The following is an 18,722-nucleotide window of genomic DNA, read 5'->3' as shown; positions in this document are numbered from 1 at the left end:
CTAATTTTTGTGATGGAACTCGTCCCTCTTTTGTGACCGCTGTAATGATATGTTGTGTACTATATGTATATATCTGCTCATGCCATATCATCATGCCATGACAAAGTGTTGTATGTATTGTTAATGTCTAATAAACACTCACAAAAATGAAAGGAGGAACACAATTTGTAAGGGGACATAAACTGACATTTGACCTCTGGTTAGCAGGGGCAAAGTACAGAGATATACAACCTGAAAAAATAAATATCAGCAAAAAGGCAAACACTAGAGTAGTGGTTCCCAACCTGTGGTCCAGGGACCCCTGGGGGTCCACGACTGCTTAGAAAATTAAATAATACTAACTGATTAGGTCCTCAGCTTTCAGTATTGACTCAGTGGGGGGGGGGGGGGGGTCACCAAATTCCAATAATGATTTAGTGGGGGTCCCTGGTTTTCAGTAATGATAATGTGGGGGTCCAAAGAAGTCAAAAGGTTGGGAACCACTGTACTAGAGTGACAATGCAGAAAGGGCAAATTTCCAACATTCTTTTTTATTCTTGTTGGTGGTCTCAGACGGAAGGGGAAAAGACTCACAAGTCAGACAAAGACCTCATATCTTGCTAACTAACCTGATGGGTAATTGTGCCTGCTCTGGAGATCTATCTTTGCTACGCAGAATCCAGGTTGCAATTGTCACAAGATAGTTTGGGAGGTTCTTATGCCTGCACCATAAAGTTGAAAATTCCCTGAACTTCAGTAATTGGAGTCTTGGTTAACCGGCCTTCATCCCCCATTTCTCAGAAGGGCCGATATTATTTAAATGGCACAATGGAAAGATGCCTCAATAGAGCTCCAAATTATTTGTATTGAAAGTAGGGGTGTCCTAGTTGCAAAATATAGTCAGGGCCAGTGGTTCTTAACCTTTTGACTTCTGCGAAGCCACACTTTATCATTACTGAAATTCAGGGACCCCCACTGAATTATTGGACTCTGGGTACCCCCAGTGACTCGTTTTTGCAATCCAGGGACCCCGACTGAAGCAATCTCGATGATTTGAACTGCAAAGCAATGCACACAAATACGGAAACATTCAAACAAATACACAAAAGATTAAACATTGTATTTAATGCACAAAGAAATGTAACAAATAAAAAATCTTTATTTTTAAGGGAAGGGTGCAGCTTTTTTAAACTCAGTTCACCCATACTAATTTTTGTTTGATGCACTTACACTGTCCCCACAAATCAATCTGATGATACCATCTTAATTTTTAGCACTTAATTTCAAATTCCTTTACATTTACAGAACATTTTAAAGTTTTCAGTTTTATATGTTGTTTCTTTGTGTGTTATTAAACTGTTAATATTATTTAATTTTCTGGGTAGTTGCAGACCCCTTGGAGATCTCCCCAGAGCACAGGTTAAGAACCACTGGTATAGGCATTTCCCGGCATGGCTGCTATACTTTGACAGTACAGTCGCTGTTACTGGGGCAACTATACTTTTACTGGACGTGTACAGCAATTTCTCAGGACTGTACATCCATTTAACAATTTCAACACATCTGCAGAGCAGAAAGGTCATGAGATACTACAGCAATTTCACATGCAGGAATGACACTTTCAGTGAAAGTCGAGACAAACTTCTCTGTAGGGCCGCTCTTCAAACGGGAACAAACTTCTTAGACTGAAGTAATGCCACTACCTCTCAGCAGAGGATGTCATTAATTTCAATAGGAGAGCACTTGTTTTCATCGGGGCTACTTTCCTTTTCGCAGGTAATACCCAAATATCACCAGGTGGACATAATTCTAAACAATGAAATCCTGCAATGTTGGAGCTGTCCCAGCACTGCAGCTTATGGTGCATTGGCCACTTTTCCCCATGTTTTTCATTTAGTACACCAGGAATGTTTCCTTTTGACTACCAGTTTTGGGACCTTTACTAAGGATGAGACTCACTTGCTGTAATGTCACTGTAATTAAATACAGCATGTGTACTTGCCAGTGCCCAGCTTTTAAGAAAAGGTAAATGCAGTGCAGCTGGGATAAGGGGCACTGGACTGGTAACATGTGAACACAGGTCACATGAGTGTGCACAAACATGTGGCCTGCACATGTGAAACTACCACTATGCACAGCCCGGTAACATGGCACAAAAGGCACCCTGGAAGGATATGTGCTGGCCTGAGGTAGGCCTTATAGCAGTGGGCATTAATAGATATGTCAAGTAGGGTTCACTCGAAAGTATGTAGTGCTTTTGCAGTATTGTACAGATAAGTGCAGTTTCCATACACTTAAGCCTCATAGGTGTCAAAGAGCTGTGAAACATGCATGCCAACTTTGAACAGGCAGGCCCCACTTACACATACATCCCGAGGGATGCCAGATGTTATATTGCACTGGCTCAGCTCAAAATCAGATTCTACCCTCCCCCCCAACAAAAAAATAAAGACCAAGGAGCCCTTATCATTGAAACACCCAATTCTGGAAAGGTGTCCAGGGAAACCTGCATCTTATAACTAGCTGTCACAATGACTACAGAACGAATGAGAAAATCAGGATCTCTCAGACCAACACAAGAGTAACCACCTTTTGAGGTTTTGGTGAAAAAGGATTTATCTGTAATGTCAGCAACCGGTTGTGAGGTCTAGTGCAACATTGTTTTACTAATTGTCGGGGGGGGGGGGGGGGGGGGGGGGAGATGAGTTTCTATGGGACCAAACTGGGGCCCTGATCCAAGAATGCCCTAGGGACCCTACCATCTGGGACAACAAAGGAGACAGCAGCAGACTGCATAGGGTTGAATGGGGTCAGAGACCCCATAACCAGGCTCTGATGTGGAGGAGGCTATGCTCTCCCAACTGTCTGCAGCAGGAGTACAGGGGGGTCAGGGAAGGAAGACCCGCAGAAGCACATCACCTGACCCAAGATCATGCATGCTGGACTGCAGCATGGGCAGGAACCCAGTGGGGAACCTTGGAGAAAATTTGGATGGGGACAAACTGACATTTGACCTCTGCCATTGACGATACAGCCAATGTGACAAGATACAAAAAAGATTTTACGTCACCTTTATTGCCCTTTCTGAATGAAAAAAACACCTGTTCTTTGCCAGCTCGAGCTCTCCCACCAAAACGAATCAGTAGTAGGCCATAAAAACAACTGGCCCAGATAAAACAAGGCTTGACATGGCAAGTAGATAGAGGCCTGAATAGTGTACTTGCTTCTCTGTAATAAGTACCACTGGCATATAACTTGTGAATGAAAATCTAATGTGCCTTAGATATGAACCCTGCTTAGGGCTGCCCATGCCAAACACTGCTGTACTAGATAACATCGAGCAGCAGCATTGATGTGTCTTTACTATTTGTTCTAGATTAATATGGCTGCATTCTGAAGAGGAAGATAGACGGGGTTCTCCTACTGCATTGGTTAAACAGGCCATGTTGGTTTTCTTTAAAGGGTCACACCCCTGTGCTCCTAGAACTAAACACTACTAAATTGTGAGACCCCCGTCACCCACTACTTTAAAATGCGTTTTAAGACACACCCCATTGCATGCCCATTTTCACAAGACCCATAAGCAAAATGTTATGTGCGTTGCCCATTTGACTTAAAGATAAACCACTTGAAATCTAAACATTTTGCAGCAGCCAGTAGTTTTTAATCAATCTAGCAGGATTGGTAGTGTGCGCTATTTGTTACAGCCACCAAATCACCTTCCATTCATTCAAGGATATACACCAGACAACTTTAGGGTCATAAGGCTGAAGCACTCTTCAAAAGAGAAACGTGATAGAATTAAAGATAGCAGCAAAAAAGTAAGAGTGAGCTATTGTGAGAGCAGCAGCACAAGAGATACGGGAAGATGTGCAGCTGGCGCCCTGACATTTTTGTGTTCTTCCTTCTGGTGTGTCGCTCCTCTGGGGCCCATTACTTGCGTCCTTCCACACGTGTAACTTTTCTCCTTTTTGGATAAGCACTTTACGAGTGTGTTTTCCAGTAGTTTCCCTTGCGTACTTTGCATTCCTTTCTCGCATGTTCCTCCCCTCACTTCCTCAGCCCGTTCTTTCCCAAGTATACATTAAAAGGTACCCACCCCGAGCTTCTCCATCATCACCATGGCCGCTGGCCGTGCACTTCTGTCTGCCATCCGTTGCTTAAGTACTTCTATACCCCCCACCTCAAAAATGTTTTTCTTGTCTGTGCTTCCCCAGAACCACTCATCCATCGTTGTCCATGATTATCCATTCCCATTCTGTTATCTGTGTGCTTCCTACTGGTGTCTCCCTTTGGATCTTCCATGCCAACCTCTCTCCTTCCGCTACAACCAGCGAATTGAAGCATATCCTGATTTTCAGGGGGGGGGGGGGTTACTGGCGTCGATTGTGCAGATATCGCGAATTCAGTAACGTTACGTTAAATTGTCAGAATTCACAATTCCATTATCGTGCAGAGCTCAGGCTGCAATGTAAGCATCCAGCAGCGATGGGTGCAGTCTTTCTTCTAGTGTAGGCGGCAGGCCCATTGTTTACGCAAAACCCTGAGCATTAGAGCACGGGGAGAAATATGCATAGTGGAGATCCAACAGGGACCGGGTGCTGCCAATACTGTTTATGTACTATACAGTTTCACTGCGTACTAACGTTTACCAGTACTCTTCTTACAGTGGCGTACTGTACTCTTTACCACGACTGGAACTACATTTCATGCGGTTGTGTGCGCAGAGCCGCTCGCACAGGGTCGCGATCTCGGACTCTCAGTAGATCCATTACACACGCACAGCGATTGCGCTGCTGCCATGCCCCACGCGCGCAAGCTTAAGAACAGGTAAAATACGACGGTACTATCTAACCTCCAAACAATCTGATTATATATACTTGTTTTGAACGTGCAAATCAATTACACAAGATGCACGTGTAAATAGATGAGCTGGTATTTGGTGGGGGCGGGAGAGCACTGCTTCCTACCGCCGCATATCTTCTACCGCCTAAAAACTGACGGGCAAAAAAAATTGTGTAAACAGACACTTTATGAACGCTCTCTCATTGGACGTTAACTAAACACTGCTAGTTGAACGTGCATCATAATCAGACGAAATGACTCAGTCGGGTAGCGATACAGCAAATATATAAAAAAAACGAAGCCACATAAACCATGGATGGTTAGAATAACAGACACCTTTTCATAAATTTCAATAGGCATTGCATACACCCAAAAATCAAGCATGCGATTAATAAACTACAAGAGAAAGGATTTTCATTCAAATGGTTTTATTTTTAGAATAAAAAAACTACTTTCATTTCAAAGCAAACCGCCACACGTTTAAAAGTGGAGTGATCTCAGTACTGCTTAATGTACAGTCCCCTTTCCCAGATTGCCTCGACTGCAGCGGGTAGTGTTCCGGTGTTAAGAGTCACAATGCACATCAGAAGCCTTGACTATGCCCTTCAAATCGGCAAGAACACAAAACAAGATAATTCTTTAGAATACTGTTTGGCACCGTTCTGCAGGAAGTCTATCTGGCCGTGTGCCCATGGTGGTAACAATCGGATGTTCAGACCTATCTAGTGTTTCGTCTGCGTTAACGGAGGCTCCACATTCATGGCACATTTGTTTCACCTTTACAAAGACAGACAAATCTGGAATGGTTACTTGCGCTGTGATGACACAAAAAAAACAAACCACGTCCATTGTATCATATGCACCAGGACTGCCCAGCTTAATATTATGTCGGGTCGCAATCGCCAGGCCGTCCTCAAGGAGCACCACCTCTGGCAGCTAGAGATGGCGGCGGAGGAAAGATTAGGCTCTGCTACCACCGTGCCCTGGAGGGAGGAGGACCTCTGCGGGGACTCATGTCATAATCGTCGTAATCCTCGTAACCCCTCCTTGCAGGCGGCATGGAGCGGCCACCCCGACTCGGTGGCATGCGGTCATAGCCACCTCTCCCCGGCGGCGGGTACCCCATGGACCGCCCTCCGCGGTCATCATACATCATCGTGAAGCCACCATAATCGTAGGTTTCATCGTAGAAATTAGGATCGTATGGCTGCGATCGCCCTTTAATTGGATTCTCGGATATAATGTCCAATATTACATTGACGCACTCCACAATCTTGTCTGCTTTTCCACCAATTAAAACAACTCTGTCAGTTGAGTGGGGGCAACACTCCCGGAACACCATAACGCTGGTCTGGGTACTCTCTTTCAGCTCCTTGATTTTAGCTCCTTTCACACCAATAATGCCGCCCACCAGGCTCTGATGAATCAACATTCTCAGTTCACAGTCTATGTCGCTTGCTTTCTGCTTCTGAGGGGGCGCATTATAGCCAAAATCTTTAAAGGTGGGGAGGACTTTCTTCAAGATTTCCCCAACGGCTTCTTTATCGGCGGTGATGCTTAGTATGCGCTCGGGGCCGCTGCTGTCTGCGATGGAGATGCTGGCTTTGTGGTCTGTTCGCAGCGCTGTAATATTTTTGCCGCCTTTTCCAATCACTGCTCCGGCATTCCGGACTTGGAGCATAAGGCGCACTTCTACCTTTTCGCCCGTGCTGCGAGATTTTTTAGGCGCCTGTTCTTCCTCGGTATCATCAGCTGGGCGTTTGCCGTTGGTTTCGGTGAATTCAACCTCGCGGTCTGTCTCGGCCTCCATTTTCACCGAATGCTTCTGTAGCGGTATATGCAACCTCACGCGGCTACCTCCGACGCAGACGCTCTTAAGAAGGACCGAGGCAGGAACCGGAAGCTGTTCGTACGCTATGCAGACAAAAGACCTAGGTTACGCCATGGAAATAAAAGAAAGACTAGACTATAAACTGACTACGGCAATTATCTGGGGTTTGCACGCATCCTGCCATCCATTTTGAAACATGTACACTTTTACTTTCAAAGTAACCAAAAATCTAAAACAAAGAAAAACATTAATATTAGTTCAATTTTATAAAATATACAACATGATAACTCTTTTAACCTCAATGTTTTGCTTTGTAGACGATCAAGTCTTATGTTTTTTCTGTCGAGAAACAGAACTGTGAATCATAGGTAAAAAGTCATATGAAATACACATATATTTTCAGTTATTTTCTTTTTTTTGTTTTCGAAGTTATTGTGGAATCGTTTGGAAAGCGAGCACAATCTGTTATTACCACAAGATGGCCACTATGTCTGACACAGTCTGTAGCTCCTTTGTTAGTCTTTTTCTATATCTGAACCCTTCTGGGTAGGAGTGGCGCGTTTTGAACCCGCGCAAAAATAATGAGCCCGCGCGCTCGACGAAGTCTTTTCACATAGACAAAAACGTTTCTTGGTCGTAGGACGCATGGGATTGTGGGATAGCGGCGCGCACACTAGATTCGGCCGCATGGAACCCCGAGGGGTATGCCGAGGGTGACTCACGCATGATATTCCCCATTTTCATACCTCACCGTTTGTAATATTGGCTCCGACACACTTTAACAAAGCATTTGAAGACAGCGTGCTGTAATTAAAAAAAGTATAATTATACATTTTAACCATTTTTCTGCGTTCGTTTTCCACTTCCGGGTTAAAATGGCGGTTGGTTCATGTGGTAGCGACAAAGATGGCTGATTGAAATTTTGCGGGTTGTCGCACGTTTGATGAGGGCGAATGAACTAATTGCACCAGTTGCAGGAAATGAGCTGTCTCCAGATCCTCTAATTTTGGAGAACGCTGTATTCCAAACGAAGATTAATATATTTATATTAGGTCCTATTATATGCCCTATTCACGCACTCTGAACAATAGAGACTGCAGTTTCATCCTCATCGCCACTACCTACCAAATGTCTCGCATGGGAAGATTTCCCAGCAGCGCCTCTCAGGAAAAAAAAAACGAAATAATTGATATTTCTATGGGAACCCCGTATCCTTTATGTCCTATACCAAGCTTGTGATACTCAACTATCTTTGAAAGGGCTGGCCTAAACACAGCAAGCTTGGGCTCTTAACATTGAAATGAACTGTACACTTTAAATTCCATGGTTCAGCTGTCTTTCCTGACCATGGAGTATTCATATAATATTATTTCTCCCACTACACCTCTAAAGCGCTGCAGGAAAAAAACGATCTTGATTTACTTCCGATTGATTCCTGTATTTTCTTTCTTTGCAGTGACACTTCTCATCTTCCATTCTCTAAATGTCTTTTAATTCTGAGTTTAGCCACCTCTCAGTGTCACACCTGTCAGCCTTATTCCATAGAGCATATCCTCTCTTTCTTTAAATTCTGTCCATGCAATATAACAATAACTAATCGAAGCCATCCTAGTTATCTTTCCCACCAACCATTTGTTACTTATGATCACACCGAAGTGGAATTAATTCTAAATTAGCACAAAGAAAGAAGAGTAAATGAATTGAATGTCTTTTTTTCTCGAGAACACATGCCTGTTTACAATAACCAACAATAACTACGGTATTAACCACTTACCTTAGGTTCTGGAATAAAGCACTTCAATGCCTTGTAAGGGGTAGTCAACCCTATATGAATGCAATTACAATAGGATACTAGTTTTTTTATTTAACTGTAACACATGTCAGTTAAATACATTGGGCTTTCATTAATACGTGCCTTACCTTAAAAAACACACACACATTATTGGTAACCCCTGATAAAAACAAGTTCATTTTATCCTTCTTTAGTACGATTCAAGTCTATACAGGTTAAACAGTTAAAAAAAGAGCAGGAACATATGTTCTGAAGGGCAATCTGTTTATCATTATAAACAATTTTGGTCTTCAATGAGATCCACCGACTATTATTACAAAAACTATAAGCATTAGTGCATTTCATTTCAGTACAAACATAAAAAACTTTAAACAAATTCTGACAGCGCATACAGTACACTGCTGGGCACATAATAACAACATGATTAAAGTCTTGAACTCCACTATTACATAATTCACACAAACTATACTCATCATTTAACTTTTGTCAATCCCCAGTAACAATCACCAATGGTAGCATATTCATTCTTAATAGTAGAAATATTCAGCAGCCACAGTGGACCAAATTCCATTACAGAAAGGGCTCTTTTTCAGATACTGGAGAAAACAATAAGGTTGTATTTTTTGTTTTTGGAACAGTAATTCATATCCAGATTAATAATGACCCTAGATATAGACAATTTAAAATAAGGCTTTAATGGTGACATGCCCTCAGTTTTAATTTGCTCGATGCAAAAAGACATTTCTTTGAAATATACTGTCCTCTCTCCTTTTGCCGAAAAATTCTGAATACAGTCATTTCTGCAGAGAATTATCTTCACAGTGACTCAGTCAAAACCCACATCATAAGACTGATGCTAAGCCCAGCACAAAATTGCTATTTACCTAAATGCAAATCTAATAGACTATGTTGCATCTAACATGTTCAAGTTACACAGTTTGCTTAAAATGTTGCAGTCGGTAGTATTTATGAAAGGCCAATTTTTTTGGGCATCAGTAATTTCTATTACTTATATAATGCCAGCGGGTACTTTGAAAAAATATACAATTAGAAGATGCATAAAATGTTTACGCCCATGAGCATTATAAAAAGTACTAAGACCGTTTGCATGCAATGTTGCATTTGCAATCAAATGCTTATCTGATCCTTTCCATTTAGATTAGTAGAACAAAAATCACTAGAAGTGTGATTCTACGATTTGCAGTCTTTCATTTCCATGACAATGTGTATAGTCAACTTAAATTTTTATAACATTTCCACCTAATTATTATAATTTTTCTTTTTGATGTATTTATCTTTAGGAAATGCCCTTTTGCATATTGTTGTAGACTTTCCAAGCATTTTTGTAAGCCTTTTGGGATGAGATCAGTATTACTATATCATTTGCAGTAGTAGACTTGATAATTTCCCATCTCCTACTCTTGGAGTATTTCCAACCATGGTAGAAAGAGCCAACAGTAAATCACGTGTACAGAGAGAAAACAGTTAGGGTGCCAATAAACAACCCTGTTTTAAACCATTATTGGTTGAGATTTTGGTTGAAAGACCTACCCCCTCACCAAATAAGACTTGACACCACTTTGATGTCTGCAGGGTTATGATTCAGTGTAGAAAAATATAGGCACTCCTTTATTTTCCTGCTTCTTCTACAGGATTAATCTGTGAGCTCAGTCGAAAGTGGTAGTACAATCTATAAAAGTTGTATACACAAACTGACCTCTAGTTGTAACATATTTTTCATTAATTTAATTGAACTAAGGCAATTTTATCTAAAGTTGAACTCTGTCCTCTAAGTCCTGCTTGTTCTAAAGTTATTATCCCATTATCAGTCATCCACTTTTAGCAAATGTTCTAATATTTTTTTTGTGAAAACGGCCCCCACTGAATCCAATAAAGATATTTGTCTATAAATGTTTGGAAGGTTATGGGATCCTCTTTTATATTTGGGGACTACAATACTCCCAGGCTAGGAACTTGGAATATCTCTTTGTTGGTAGCAATATTTTACAATGAGGAATAAAAATATGGGTCAGAGAGTTGCTTTTTTATTCAAGCCTAGGCAGCGCGCATGCATTGCCTCTCAATCTACCTCTGTGGGCTTACACCACACCCATCACATGCCCATCACTTTTATTCATTCCCTGGCCTGCCTTTCGAAATTCCTTTGGTTTGTTGGGTAAATGCTTTAGGTTTGTCCCGCTTTGATGCTGTTTTGTTACCCCCTTGGAGACTGGCCCTGTTACATGGATTATTGCACGATCGGCCATATACCTTAGTGTCAGCACACTACTTTTTTCTTTGCGTTGTCTGCACCCGACAAAGGCTGCAAGCTGGAGGGGAATTCTTTTTTTTTTATATAGCACAAACTCGACCGGAAGATTGGAGCACTTTACATGAGCACTGGTTAAATTTGCAACCTCGTTCCTAAATTCTTCCCATGTTTAGCAGTTAAAAATATACAAACTGGCACCTTTTAAATAGAAAAAAACACAAGGTTTCCCCAGCACATTGGGAGAGCCAATACTGCAGTATTCACTGCAATCAGGAAACTCAGCCCATAATGTTTTGAAGGGCATTCCTTTTACAACACACTGTTGCCCATAACTCAGCCTGTGGTCAATCAATCAATCAATCAAAGAAATTTGTAGAGCGCGCTACTCACCTGTGAGGGTCTCAAGGCACTGGGGGAGGGGAAACAGGAGGGGGGGGGCAGGGAGGGTCACTGATCGAACAACCATGTCTTGAGGTTCTTTCTGAAGACCAGTAGGTCTTTGGTTTTGCGAAGGTTGGTGGGGAGGGAGTTCCAGGTTTTGGGGGCGAGGTAGGAGAAAGACCTGCCTCCTGTGGTGGTGCGTTGGAAGCAGGGGACTGTGGCTATGGCGAGGTCGGCTGATCGGAGGTTGCATGTGGGAGTGTGGAAGTTAACTCTTTCATTGAGGTAGGTTGGGCCGGTGTTGTGGAGGGATTTGTGTACGTGGATGAGGATCTTGAATGTGATTCTCTTGTCTATGGGGAGCCAGTGAAGAGATTCGAGGTGTGGTGAGATTCGTTCGTGGCGGGGGAGGCCAAGGACGAGGCGTGCAGCTGTGTTCTGGATTCTCTGGAGTTTGTGTTTGAGTTTGAGTGTGGTGCCGGCGTAGAGGGTGTTACCGTAGTCCAGTCTGCTGCTGATGAGTGCGTGGGAGACTGTCTTTCTGGTTTCTGGGGAAATCCATTTGAAGGATTTTTTTAGAGTTCGGAGTGTGTCGAAGCAGGAGAAGGTTAGTGCATTGATTTGCTTTGTCATGGAGAGGGAGGGGTCGAGGATGATGCCGAGGTTGCGTGCATGGGTTGCGGGGGTGGGTGCGGGGCCTAGGGCGGTGGGCCACCAGGAGTCGTCCCATGTGGTTTTGTTGGGGCCGAAGATAATGATCTTGGTTTTGTTGGAGTTGAGCTTGAGGTGGTTAGTGGTCATCCAGTTGGCAGTGTCGAGGAGAGCGGCGTGTAGGTTGGTTTTGGCGATGGTGGGGTTGCGGGTGAGGGAGAGGATGAGTTGGGTGTCATCTGCATAGGAGAGGATATTGATTCCGTGTGCTCGGAGGATGTTGGCTAGGGGGATCATGTAGATGTTGAAGAGTGTGGGGGTGAGGGAGGACCCTTGGGGGACTCCGCAGGTGATCTTGGTAGCGTTGGAGTGGAAGGGTGGAAGGGTAGAAGGCGGACTCTCTGGGTCCGGTCGGTGAGCCAGTCTAAGGCTTTGTGGCGAATTCCTATGTTGTGGAGGCGTGTGCGGAGTGTGTGGTGGCAGACGGTGTCAAAAGGCTGCGGAGAGGTCTAGGAGGATGAGTGCGACTGTCTCGCCTTTGTCGACTTTGGTCCTGATATCGTCAGTGCATGCGATGAGGGTGGTTTCTGTGCTGTGGTTCTTGCGGAACCCAGATTGTGAGGGGTCAAGAGTGTTGTTTGCTTCGAGGAAGTGGGATAGGTGGGTGTTAACTAATTTCTCTGCAACCTTGGCGGGGAAAGGGAGGAGGGAGATGGGGCAGTAGTTGGAGAGGATATCCGGGTCAGCTTTTTTTTTTTTTAGGAGAGCGGTGATTTCCGCGTGCTTCCAGGGGTCAGGGTAGGTGGCGGAGTCGAAGGAGGAGTTGATTATGTTGTAGAGTATGGGGGCAATGGTAGGGCTAGCTTTGTTGTAGATGCGGTGTGGACAGGAGTCGGAGGGGGAACCGGAGTGGATGGAGTTCATGTTTTTTTCGGTTTCTTCGTGTGTGGTGGGGGTCCATGTGGAGAGTGTGGTGGGGGGGTTCCTGAGTGGGGGTTGGGTTGGGTGAGTGAGGGGTATGTGTGGTGGGTGGGTGTGGTGATCCTAGACCAATTGGACAGCCACCAAAACAGTCAGCATAACATGCTATTTGTATCAAGCTCATCTTCTAGGTCCCCCCACTAGGTTGGAGTGGCCTAAAATCATAACCTCTCCCACCATTCAATGTATTTTTAAGCTTTCTCGTGGCTGGAGTTTTTGCTTTACAGCTGCAGGGAATAGTTTGCGTTCTAAGGGCCTTGTTTTTAATAATATTCCAGCATGCCTGCTAGGCCTGAAAATGTGTGATGTACTATGCCCTATAGGAGCTAAATATATGGTCACACTGCAGTGCTCTTAGCTCTTCTGTTTTCATGTGGTTATGCCCTTTAGGGGCTGACTATATGGTTACACAGCCATGTCTTTTTCAAATGTTATTTTTATTGTGTTGCCCTCTAGGGGATGTTCTGGGCATTACAGTCTAATGCAAAGTGTATGAAGGAATGCATATACACATGTTATTTATGTTAAAGATTTAATGTGCTGCATGGCTAAATATTTATAAGGTCCCAAATGCGAGACCTATTGGCTATGCCAATGCTTGATTTATCATAGTGATGGGGATTTTGTCAAGTCCCATAGCATCAGATTATGTGGCCTTGTCTGTTCAACAAAGGGAGGTTCAAAATCACAACTGCAGAGGGACCATCTCCAGGAAGTCATGCAGCAGTGGCAGGCACAAAATGCCTGCCTGCCGTCCATTGCTGGGGTGTTGAGGGACATCAACACTACTCTGAGTAGGTCTGCAGCACAACATCAGGCCTCTTCCACTAGTAATGACTCTTCAGGCCCTTCAACATCTGCGTCTGCTAGTGGAATTGAGGCCCTTGCAGGGGAAAGACATGCCTCAGACACCCCATCCTCTGTAGCAGAGGAACCCCCCGCAAACGTGGACGTCCACCCAGACATCCAAGAGGAGCAGATGCCAAGACCAAACCCACTGCCAGGAGGTGAACCTGTTCCCCTTGTGTGCCACAGATACACCCTGTTGACTGTTCTGAAACCAGTCTCCATTCTCTCATGGTACACGGACATTGGACTTGTGTATCCTAATGGTGTAGCAGCTACCCTCATAATTCCAGCCACTGTGACTGAACCCTTCACTGTTTATATTGTGTTTCTGTAAGTTACTAGTCACACATATTGTTTTACTGTTCACAGTAAATCACACTTGAACACAGGTCGTGTATATGTCATTTATCAACCATGTACAACTGTTATGCTTGGCAACTCTGCTGTCAATATGTCCCTCTGTATTGTACAACCTATGTTATGGACATCAAACGTGGACTCTATCAGCAGGAAACCCATTTCATTAGGATTCCAACATTGACAGATTCAAAAACAGTTGTATGCTACATCTACACACATTTATTGCTAGACAATCAAGTAGCACATAGAGTATAACTGATAGTAACATCAGGATGTCTGCGAAGGTGTCAAACACTGCCAAACCACAGGATACAGAAGTTAGGGACATGTCAGTCTTCCTACAAGCCAGAAAGCATACAGATTGGTCCTTTTTATCACCTGGTAAAGCCTTATAACATAACCATACCTTAGATTCCTAATATTCATAATCCATGGTACAGGCAGATGTCAGTACTGATGTCCCCAGTCCAGGGATCTTTCACTTACATTGGTCACATAAGTGTAGACTTGCCACTCACCTATGTCAGTCCACAGAGACATGCACTTTAGTCTGCAAAGTAGGAACACACTGACAGCTAGGTCCAAGGTAGGTTACATACAACAAAAACCATTATGATGGTAGTGGCTATGGTCACATTTTCACATATATTTTCACCTTTTCACAAATATTTATATTTTCACATGTGCCAGACACATATGGACACACAAATGACACAATTTGACAACCTCCAGTACCGTACAGATTATCTTGATAGGAAAACACAATTCCATCACTGTGTCCTGACAGTCTGGCCATGTGAGTTACACTCCACACACTCATTGCGATCATTACCTGGTTTCAGCCATGTCTATTTCTCATGTCTGCCTGCAATTCCCATTTGCATCTGTCTGTGACTTGCCAAGGATGAGGAGCCAAACTGGAACTCAGCAAATCTATGATTGACATAGATAAGAGGTAGGACATAGCAGAAAACATTTCTCAATTCAGACAAGTCATGTTCACAAGAGTGACTTTGCATGGGCAATAACAAAACATGACTCTGTAGACCACTCCATTCTGTTCACAATACAACATTACAGTCTGCATGCACAACTCACTTATAGGCATTGGAGCTACCTAAAACCTCATATCTGATGCTAAAAAGGAGGTGACATGCTGCCCATCAACTCTAGGTTACAAATTTGAATCACTCCATCAAGAATACATCACATAGCTTGAGCCAGTTGAAGTACTGATTAATGAGATCTGCCCTGGAGTCTCCTGCTTCATCCTCATCTGGCTCATCATCGTTTGGCAAATCTGCATTTCCACTTACAGGTCCTGGTGGCTCCCCCTCATCTGGTATGAATGGTATCTGACGTCTCAGGGCAAGATTGTGGAGCATGCAGCAGGCAACAATTATTTGACATGCGTTGTCGGCGAGTTGAGGAGGGCTCCTCCTGATCTGTCCAGGCAGCAAAATCTTGCCTTTAGGAGCCTAAAAGTATGCTCCGCGACATGCCTTGTCCTTCTGTGGGCCCTATTTTTTGAAGACTTCTCCTGGTGTGATTTGGTACCTCACTGGTGTCAACAACCAATGATGGTTAGGATAGCCAGAGTCACCTGCAAGCAAATAGGTAGAAATATACAAAGATATATCGAGGACATGCACAATTGTGATAGCAGGAGATAAACTCTGCAAACACACATTTTAAATCTGACTTACCACCCAGCCAGGCCCTCTCTGTGTTGAGTTGTGTCATCATCAGTGGGATATTGCTGTGTCACATGATGAAGAAATCATGGACTGATCCTGGATACTTTGCACTGTCTTGTGAAATGTACTGGTCTGCCAAACACACAACTTGAACGTTGATGGAATGGTAGTTTTTCTTGTTCCTACATACCTGTTCATTGGCACTGGGGGGAACCAAGGCTACGTGGGTGCCATCTATGGCTTAAACCACATGTTGAATGTGTCCCATTGCATAAAACCCTGCCTTCACATAGGCCAAATCCGCACATTGGGGAAACTTGATGTAGATGTCCAGGTGTTTCAACAATGCTGACAGTACATCCTTCAAAGGCAGACTGAACATGGGCTTAGCCATCCCTACAGTTAGGGCCCCTGTATTCTGAAAGGACCTGGTGGCCAAGAAGTGTAGCACTGAGATCACTTGAATGATGAGAGGTATGCTCTAGGGATTGCGAATGGCAGGTATCAGATCAGGCTCCAACTGACCACAAAGATCCATGATAGTATGCCTATTCAGTCGATATGTCTGGATGGTATGTCTCTCTTCCATGTTGTGCAGGTCTACTAGTGGGCGGTACACTAGAGGTTGTCTTCCTCTCCTCATGTCAGGATAACTGTGGAAACATATAACATTTGCATGTGATATGAACAATGCACACATAATGAACATATACATATATAACTCACATATATCTGCAATCGAGATTGGTTACAACATCTAACATCTACACGACCGCATATTGCTATGCATCCTATGACACGCCGCTTGGTGCACATTCGCTTAATTATCTGATGTACTATACATGCATATTTATCTGTGACTGTCAGTATTTATTAGTCCAACCAGCTTTGCATAAGAAACACATTTTTAACACATTATCTACATTACCAATGCACATAGGATATTGAGAATAGGTGGACATTTATATTACCACTAATCCCTCTATTACACTGCTTTAACTACTAACATACACAAATAGACTAAAAAACCTGAAGGCAGTACTTACTGATAATTAGCACAATATCAGGATTTGTTAATGACGCAGATCCAGGAACTTTTCCATACATGAAATGTACTCAAAATAGCAGCCGCCTGACCTACTGTACTAGACATGTGGAAGTGGCCTAACTCTTCGGCGGATGTCGTGATGGCGGTAGGCGGTCACAAACAGGGTGGAAAGTGCAGTTGAAACACATTGCTGCCTTTGGCGGACTTGGACCAATGGCGATGTCCGCCGGCGGTGACGGTCCTGTATGTGGCGAATGTGACCGCCATCTTCTACAGTATTGCTCACTTGACTCTTCACACTGGTGTCACAAGACCTCCACTACCTGAGCTGCTGTGTACTGCCTCTGCGAGCTATCATGCCACATCCTGTAGGTGATAAGGCCCCAGCCCACACCCCTGAAGAGCTGGACAAGCTTGTGGAGGAGGTTCCAGCAGAGGAGCAGGAAAGTCCAATGGTAGACCAATGTGTGAACATTGGGGTGTATGATGGTGTACCTGAAATGTGAATTTGTGAAGGTGTTGATGCATGCACATGCTAAATTGTGCATGAGTGAACTCAGAGGATGGTAATGTTTGCCTACTTGCTGTCATTGAAGTGTTCTGTCCACTTGTGTTGGTATGGTGCATGTGGACCTGACGTTTTGCTTTTGTCTGTGTCATCCATGCAGGTCAACGCCCATCAAGAAACAGGATCTGGCGTGCCATCGCCAAGCAAGTGCTGACTCTGGGGGTCCACACCCGACAGAGCACCCACTGTAGGAAGCAGTGGGAAGACCTGAGATGCTGAGCCCAGAAGACCGCAGAGGCCCAGGTGGGGATGTCCTCCCAATGAGGGAGGGTGCCTTGTGGGACCCTGACCCCCCCCCCTAATTGGAGGTAGCCTACCCTGAGGTGGATGGGCATTTGAGAGCAGCACAGCAGCCACAAAGGGGTAAGTACTGACTTAACACATGTTTATGCTTCTGCCAGTTATGTGTATTATGTCTAAGTATCTCATCTGTGACAATGTGGTAAGTGGTACAGGAAGAGGGTCTCTTAGGAAGACATAGTACTACAGTTGCCAACGTTGATATACAGATGTTGGCAGAGTATTGTGTATAGGGACATGTTACTCGCCTATATCAACCGCATATTTTGACAGCATGTGGTAATGTACATGTGACAGTGTAATATGTGTGCCTCTACACTGCTGTACATATGTGTAACCTATCCTTTTCACCTACTGTTCAACAGTCCATAAATGCAATTGGTAAGTTGTCCAGCTCCTTTGTCTCTGACCAGTCCTTTTCCACTGGATCTAGCTCTAAGTGCAACATAGGGTCTGGTAGATGAGTAACAGGGCCAAGTAATCCTGTATTCGGAAATCATAGGGAACTTCATGTGAGGCAGTAATCCCAAACAGGAATGTGACAAGGCATACTTACTACACTCCCTCTGAGGTGTAAGGAGGTGTCCCCATTGTTATGTCTGAAATATACATTGGCAAATGTGATGTTTGATCAGGGTAGACATCCTACAAAGTGAAAAGCATGGTGGTAATAAAGCATTAACAGTACAAAACATATCATTGACATGTGTTTTCAAACATTTTGTAGAGAAGGTAAGTGGCTAGCCTGCTGGTCCTTTAGACCATGTATTTTGCCCACGCTACATAGGGTTGTACCATACCTATATGGGTGCAATATACACTGTTTTGTGCCTACATCATGTGTAATTTCCTACTTCATACCTATTGTTATGTTGAGGCCTCTACATTGCCAGGTTTACCTTTGCTAATCTGAGTCAGTTAAAACAGATTTTGGAATGGATCAGCTCATTTATGCCTCACTTAATAGTGTAGCTGTGATTCCTTTTGACTAACACATGTTGGATGCAATCGGATATGTTATCAGTCAATTTGCAGGACTCTAGGTGTATGTGTCAATCATGCTTACATTAGTAGTGGGTTATGTCAGTGTTACTTAAGTCCTTAGGTGTTAGGTTACACGTCTGGACATTTGTTAGTAATATAGGTATTTTGATGTATTCATGTAGAA

The 18,722-nt window shown here is 43.7% G+C and overlaps 1 pseudogene; it reads right to left on the bottom strand.

Moving 5' to 3' along the window:
• Positions 1 to 5,235: 5,235 nt before the first annotated feature.
• LOC138267569 (heterogeneous nuclear ribonucleoprotein K pseudogene) lies at positions 5,236 to 6,723 on the bottom strand (annotated as a pseudogene).
• Positions 6,724 to 18,722: the final 11,999 nt, after the last annotated feature.

Source organism: Pleurodeles waltl, chromosome 12, assembly GCF_031143425.1.
Source record: "Pleurodeles waltl isolate 20211129_DDA chromosome 12, aPleWal1.hap1.20221129, whole genome shotgun sequence".
Taxonomy (NCBI): domain Eukaryota; kingdom Metazoa; phylum Chordata; class Amphibia; order Caudata; family Salamandridae; genus Pleurodeles; species Pleurodeles waltl.
Note: the sequence above shows the minus strand (reverse complement) of the source record. Positions and strands in the feature narration are given on the sequence as shown.